This window comes from Sceloporus undulatus, chromosome 9, assembly GCF_019175285.1.
Source record: "Sceloporus undulatus isolate JIND9_A2432 ecotype Alabama chromosome 9, SceUnd_v1.1, whole genome shotgun sequence".
Taxonomy (NCBI): domain Eukaryota; kingdom Metazoa; phylum Chordata; class Lepidosauria; order Squamata; family Phrynosomatidae; genus Sceloporus; species Sceloporus undulatus.
The window spans coordinates 10,321,438-10,329,143 of record NC_056530.1 but is presented as its reverse complement, the minus strand read 5'-3'; positions in this window follow the sequence as shown (position 1 = coordinate 10,329,143).

The window sequence follows — 7,706 nt, the reverse complement described above, 5'->3', positions numbered from 1 at the left end:
CTCCTACTACAGAGAGGGGTTGGATTGACTGGTTGCGGACTGGTTGGATGCAGAAGACCCCAGCTTTCCACACTGGGACCTCCATGTTTTTACACGTTTTTTCAAACATTGAAACACTTGATATTAAAATATGACAGCTTTTAAACGCTTTTTAAAATTTTACTTCATCACCCTTGTTTGAGATGTTTTGTGTCCTCCTAGTATTAAACGCCTTTTGCCATGATGTAGCAAGGCATGATGTGTTGTGTTTAAATGACCTCTGTGAAAAATATCTGCAATGAATATTTTATTGAATATGTAATTCTCCCTTTTCCTCACAGTATATTCCAAATATTAACAGGGCACACTGTCAAAATTTGTAATCTCTTTGGATTTTATCAATCGCGAGCTCCTCTGGAAAAGTGGAGCTAAATGCACTATAATGCAACGATTTAACCTGGAATGCCCAACGTTTATCGCATATGTCGCAGTTTTTAACATAAATAAGTGAAGTTAATCCTGTGTGGCCGTGTGCTGCGCCCATAACCCATTGCTTGCAGACCTATGGAAATGATCGCAGTGTCCACCACGACCACCTGAAAGGAGTTTCATCCACGTCGACAGGGACGCCACGAAGAAGGAATATGTGACGATGTTCTTAACTAATAACGCTCTTACACGTCTTCACTCTAGGAGGCTTTAATTTTTTTTTGTTGGAAGATGTGAGTTCAACCAGAGAAGGACGTCCACAGAGAAGGTCCAATGGGAAGCACATTAAAACTTCTCTGGTGTTTATCCAGTTGGCTTCCTCTGCGTTCCCTGTTGCTGTGTCCCAGAATGATGTTGATGTGGCACTGCTCATGGCTCACTTGTTTCCTGATCGCTCCCCCTCTTTCTCTCCGCTTCTTTCCAGACTCGCCCCCCTCACCCAGACATTTCTTTCTCTATGACACCTCAAATAGCACCTTCCACCTTCGCCCACAGGTGGCCTCAGATCTGCGCAGTTGGTTGAGGGTAGCAGTTATGGGGTGGACCCCAGCAGTCACCTGGCCTGCTCTGGTTTGCGATGGAAGAACCTGCAACTCTCAGCACGAGAGGTACCCTGCCTCGGGGGTCACGCCCTACAACTATGCGCCAAATCCCGCCATCCAGAAATTGTGATCCTGCCATCCCCGTTGTAGTTACTCTTTTAGAACGCATCGCTACAATAGTAGATGACCCAACTTTCAGCCCACGTATGTTGAAGGCAGCCTTATCCTGGCGTTAGTTGCAGTCCTCTTTGGGGTCATTTGAGTTGCTTTCAGAGGGGTTTCTGGTTCCACATAAACCTAAATCACATGCATTCATAACCCATGAGTGGTGATTTTCTTTTGTCAAAGAGTCCTGCCAGATGCTTACAGATAGTAGAACAAAAGTGCCTCTCCATCTGACAGCATATAGTAGTTCTAATACCAACAGGACAGTCATTGTGGCACTTCGAAAACATATCCAAGGCCCTGTTCCCACTATGTTTAAATCTGGATCGTTGATCTGGGTTACCCAATAGCATGGTTCCACTGAATCCTGATTTAGAAAACTGATCAGAAAAGGGGGCATGCTTTTTGCACCCATGGAACGGATGTATCAAAACTATGTATCTCTCTTATTCGTTGATTTTGGGGATTGTGAGTGCGAAAACAGAAAGTTCCCCTCATCTTAGTTCTGGTTCAGATACTACAGAGTACCTGGATTCCTATCTGAACGTTTAAACGTATCCATGGGGTTGTTCCCCTACGGTTTAAAGGATCTCGCGTCCTCAACATCTTCAATGAATTTGCAGGACTGAGCAGAGCAGGTAGCAATAGTTTGGAGATGTCTCATCTACAGGGTCCATGGATTGAGATCGACTTGAGGATGGAAAACAACAACAAAAGTTAAACAGTACATTGGCGCCAATAATGCAGTGGATGCACATACACAGAGTCCAAAAGGGAGGCATGGAGTGAAGGTGGTATGTAAAGGGGGACCCAATGATTGGGCTTTACCAATGTGTCACTGGATACACTGATGCACTGATGCATTGTACAAGTGATGTGTCGGCCAAGCGACTGTGTGGCCAGTCATACAGGGGTTCACTGTAATGGAATTTGGGTGGGAAGGGCAAGGTAATTGTAGGTTGTTGGTAGCTTGTTCATGCAATGGTGTGCATGCAAAATGGGGAGATGGGGGAAAAATAAGTGAGCTGCACAGCTTGATGCCATGTGGTGTGGACAGCGGTGGGTGTTCAAGTTGCCTTGAGAGCTGGCTGTGCAGAGAGGAGAGAATGGATGGCCATCTGTCGGGGATGCTTTGATTGAGAGTTCCTGCATGGCAGATTGGAGTCGGACTAGATGGCCCTTGTGGTCTCTTCCAACTGTAGGATTCTATGATTCTGTTATATGATTCTGTGGTTTCCACCAACATTTGGATAACCCAGGATTGAGCTACTCAGGTTGTTGCTCGGGGGCGGGGGGCAATAGTGCAAACACCATCGCAAAGGCAGATTTACAACTCTTTTCAAAACAGAATGTAATGAAATCTGCTTCAAGTGGAGCTACTCTTATGAGAAGTCAATCCTTTGTGGGAGTGTTGAACACAGGTTTTCTTTTCAATCAGGCCAGAAGGCTCCTTGAACTTCAAGATATCTACACCAAAGAAGTAAGACCAGAGTTTCAAAAAAACCTCAAGAGACATGGGTTCCAGGGATGCAACAAAAGCTTTATTGAAAAAGGTTGAAAGCATAATAGTTGTACTCAAAGCATTAAGGGCATTCAACTATGGACAGGGTTAAGTTAGAGTAGCATGAAAACAAAGGGAGAAAAGTGGAGAAGCGGAAAGAGTCCAACCAGAGTTGATGTTCCTCAGATTCAACGCTTTTGGATGGAGAGCCTAGGCTTTTCAGCAAGACTCAGGAGCATGTTCTCCAGTCCTTGGTCATTCCTGTTCTCAGGGGGATATTCTTCATGCCATCAATAGACTTAGTGACATATGTCCCCGCATTGTCCCAGAAGTGACCGCCTCCCAGGATATCCACTACCAAAGGAGCTTCTCCCGAAACCTGCCAGGCCCACACCTCCAACAGCACATGGGGCATGACCACCGACATGAACAGGCTCACAGGTGGCAGAGAGGATGGGTCCTGGGAGGGTCACGATCACAGAGGGGGGCTGGATGTAGCATTCGGAGGGGGGGACCTGGTTGATGGGCTTAGGCATCACTCCAGCTAGGATGCCCAGCTCTGCGGCCGAGGTGCTGCTCCCAATTCCGGAACCTAAGCCCAGTCCGCCGTAGCCGTAGCCGTAGCCATAGCCAAGACCTCCGAAGCTGGAATTGGAAGACCCAAGTCCGACCACCGGAGCAGAGCTGCAGGATGGGATGGCGCAAGATAGTCCACAGTTGGGCATTTCTCAGGGATGGTGAGACTCTGGGGGGATAAAATATTGGAGAAACAGAAAGGAATGAGTAGAAGGAAAAACATTCATGGTTTCTGTTCAGGTTAACCCCGAATGTTGTGTGACAAGCAATCTGCTTTTGCGGGGTTTTTTCCACTTCAAATCAAGTTTCTGCACAGGATCCGTCCTGTGTGATAAACTCCTAGGTCTACTTGCCCATATGTGTTTTACATCTAAGGAAGTAGATCCAGTCTATAAAAGCTTATGCTACAACTTCTTTTGTACAGATAGTCGCAAACATCACATAAGAATCATGAAGATATAGATACATAGAAATGTGTGTTGTATGTATCAGCACTCTTTCTCTGTAATCCTTTCCCCTTCTCCTAAATTCAGCAGGAATTGCCTAGTCCCTGAGATTCATGGCTAAGCTCTACATCTCTAACAACAATGAAGTGGTTCAAACATTTGTTGGAAAACAATGGAAATAATAATAATAATAATAATAATAATAATAATAATAATAATAATAATAATTATTATTTTATATTTTCCCACCTCTCCCAGATGGATCAAGGCGGGATTACAGCCCGATAAAATATACAATTCACAACTGTAAAATACTATAACAATTTACAAATAATTCCTTTAAAATTTTGAAGGAAGGAAGGAAGGAAGGATCTTTCTACGTTGGAACAATGTTCCATTTAGTCTACTATCTCCCTTTTGGACAGTATCTGGATAAAAGCCCTTCGAATATAATCAGAGTGAAAATATTAGCATTTCCTAAATACTGTGTTTCCTTTGCCGGTTTCAGAATGGCATGCATATTCTTCATCTGTGTCTGCACTGCAGAAATAAAGCTGTTGGGCGCCACTTTAATGGCCAGGTCTCAGTGCTATGGAATTCTGGGCTTTGTGGGGTATTTAGCCTTCTGTGTCATGGAGCCCTGGTGCCATGCTACAAATCCCAGGATTCCATAGCAGTGATCTGGGCAAGTTAAATTGGTGTCAGACCGCTTTATTTCATAAAATCATAGAGTTGGAAGAGACCGCAAGGGCCATCCAGTCCAACCCTCTGCCATGCAGGAGCTCTCAATCAAAGCTTCCCCAATTTCTGCAGTGTGGATGCAACTTTAGATTCACGTTCTCTTATGTTCATTCTTTCTCATATGAGGTGAAAATCTGGGCTTTCCTCTAAAGCCCACACTCAAACTAGTTGAAGTTAAGTTGAAGGTTTTCATGACCGGCATCCATAGTTTGTTGTGGGTTTTTCAGACTATGTGGCCATGTTCTAGAAGAGTTTATTCCTGGCGTTTCACTGGCATCTTCAGAGAATGCTGGCATGGAAGAGAGTTGGATATATAGGTTCACACAGTATATATCCCACTCTCTTCCATACCGACATTCTCTGAAGATGCCAGCCACAGATGCTGGCGATACATCAAGAATAAACTCTTCTAGAACATGGATACAGAGCCCAAAAAACCCACAAAAACTATAGTTGAAGATACTCCCATTATCTAGTTACAATAAAGAACTACAGATATTTGTTTGACAACTGAGAAGGAAGGAAGAGTCCTTGTAAATCGGAACAAAGTTCATTCTAGGTTGGAATCTCGTATCTTGCTAAATGTATCTTAGAGAACCAGAAGGAGAACATGGAAGTGATGGAAACCGACTTACCTGCTTCTCCAAGGAGTTGTAGCGAAGGCAGAAAAGTCAAGCGAAGCTGCTGGAACTGAAGAGAGAAGGTTGAGCTTTTATACGGTTCATGGAGCATCATGTGAATCTGGCTTTTTTCCCCTCCCACTCTCCCTTCCCAGTAAACAATGTTCTTTTCATCCGTGCAAAAATTATTTTACTAAGCAGAAAGTGTTGGACCATTATGGTGTCTTTTGTTTTCTCATTGACTCACCTCAACTTATCTTGATGCACAAAGCAACATATTAATTAGGAAAAATCATTAGAAGGGAGGAAACAAAAAGCATCAAAGCGTTTCCAAATGGTGACCCATTATTGCTTTTGCAGCCTTTAGTGTTCTTTGCTTGGGTGGTTTTCTAATTGTTATTAAAATGTATACATGTTCATAATAAATGTTGTTAATAGCTCTCACTGCAAAATAATGAAGACAAAGCAAACACTTGTGTGGTTTAAGGCCAAAAGTGCTTCGTCGGGACTGTTGCGCGTGCATTTTGTTCTCTATATTTCCAAGGGCAATGGCCTCCTCCGATTCTCTGTCAAAGGCATGGCTAAGCCGATCACTCCTAAAGTCCCAATCCCCCTTCTCTCCGCATGGTTTCATTCTAAAGTTGCTTCGTCTCGACTGTTGCGCACTTATTTTGTATTCTGCATTTCCAAGGGCAATGGCCTCCTATAATCCTCTATCGGGACTTTGTCACGCGTGAGGCAAGCGTCAATCAACTGGCATTAAATCTCGTCAATATTGAGCAAGAATGGGTTGATTTTCACACGATGTTGCCATTATTGCGCCATCATCCCATGAATAAAGAGGCGAAAGCACTCTAAGAGAGGGCTGTATTGTGTTACTTGAAGTGTCCTTACCTTTTCCCCCCAGATTGTTTCATTTATATTTTTAAATCAATTTAAATAGTGCAGGTAGTATTCTTCCATTTTAACGGTGAGTTTTTGATTTATATATTCTTATTATTATCTTATTATTATATTAGCTCTTACTGTATTCATTTTGATTGTTCAGCAACCAGGGTTCCCAGTTGAAGAGCTAGCATAGCGTAGTGGTTTGAGTGTTGGACGACAACTCTGGAGACCAGGGTCCGAATCCCCGCTCGGCCATGAAACCCATTGGGTGACCTAGGGTAAGTCACACTGTCTCAGCCTCAGGGGAAGGCAATGGCAAGCCTCCTCTGAACCAATCTTGCCAAGAAAACCCCATGATAGATTCACCATAGGGTCATCATAAATCAACTTGAAGACACACAACAACAAGAACTCTCAATTTTGGGGGGCAGAAAGGACGATGATTGAGAAAAATGAGGATTATGATGGCAGATGTCAACCTGGCAAAGCACAATTTTTTAAAGTTTTGTGCTAATGGCAACCTTGCTTTTCTTTATTGTGCTCTCTTTTGCAGCCTAAATGCTCCTACTCCTATTTGCTTTTAAATTAGCACAGCGAAACCATAGAAGAGGAAAGCCATTCCCACCCGTCAAAAATGCATTTAAACATGTTGTGTGTGTTAATAATGTTAATTGGCTCTTGGAGATTGTATCTTCAAGAACAAGCTGAGGTGGGAAAGAAAGAAGTCAGCAGCGCACCCTGATGATCAGACAAAAATGCTGCCGAGGTTAGATTCTAACTGCCTTAGTTTGGGCAGTAGGCTCCTCAAGAAAAGCTGCATCATCCCATCATTTCTGTAAGATCAAGGCATCTGAGAAGTTTTTTTGGACACATAATTTTGTTGTTATTGTTCTCAAAAGAATGGAAGAGTCTGGAAGATTTCTGACCCTGTCATTGGCTGCAAGCAAACTCTCTAGCATGGGCCAGAATACTCTGGGAACAGATGGAAGTATTCCGATCCCAAAGCTGCCTCGATGTGTGTTATCTGGTCACTTTGGAAGAATGCCAGGCAGCTGTTTGTATACATGTACCACTATGCCACCCACTGCAAACATAGAGAAATAGATTTGGGTGTCATCAGCGTACCCCATGTCTCCGGATGATCTCTCCCAGCAGCTTCATGTAAATGTTAAATAGCATGGGGGACAGAATGGCGCCCTAAGCAATGCCACATGTCAGCTCTCTTTTTGAAGAGCAGATGTCCCCCAACATCACCATCTGGAATCTGCCTGAGAGGTAGGAAGGGAGCCTTTGGATCGCAATGCCCCCGATACCTAACTCTCTCCGGCTTTCCAGAAGGATACCGTGGTCAATGGTATCGAATGCCGCTGAGATGTCCAAGAGCACCAACAGGGTCACTCTTCCCCTGTCGATGCCCAGATGGAGATCATCAACTAAGGTGACCATGGCAGTCTCAACTCCGTATCCCACCCTGAAGCCGGTTTGAAATGGGCCCAGATAATCGGTTTCATCCAAGACTGCTTGGAGTTGGAAAGCAACTGCCCTCTATAAATGTAAGCTTCATTTGCCTCTGTATTTGTTTTAAAAACAAAAGTAACCAAAACCCAGTCAAATGTATGAAGAAATTGGGGGGAAATGTGAGAAGAGCTTCTGAAGAATGTTTTTTGTGGGTTTTTTGGGCTACGTGGCCATGTTCTAGAAGAGTTTATTCCTGACATTTTGGCAGCATCTGTAGAAGTCACCCACGTCTTTTTGACAC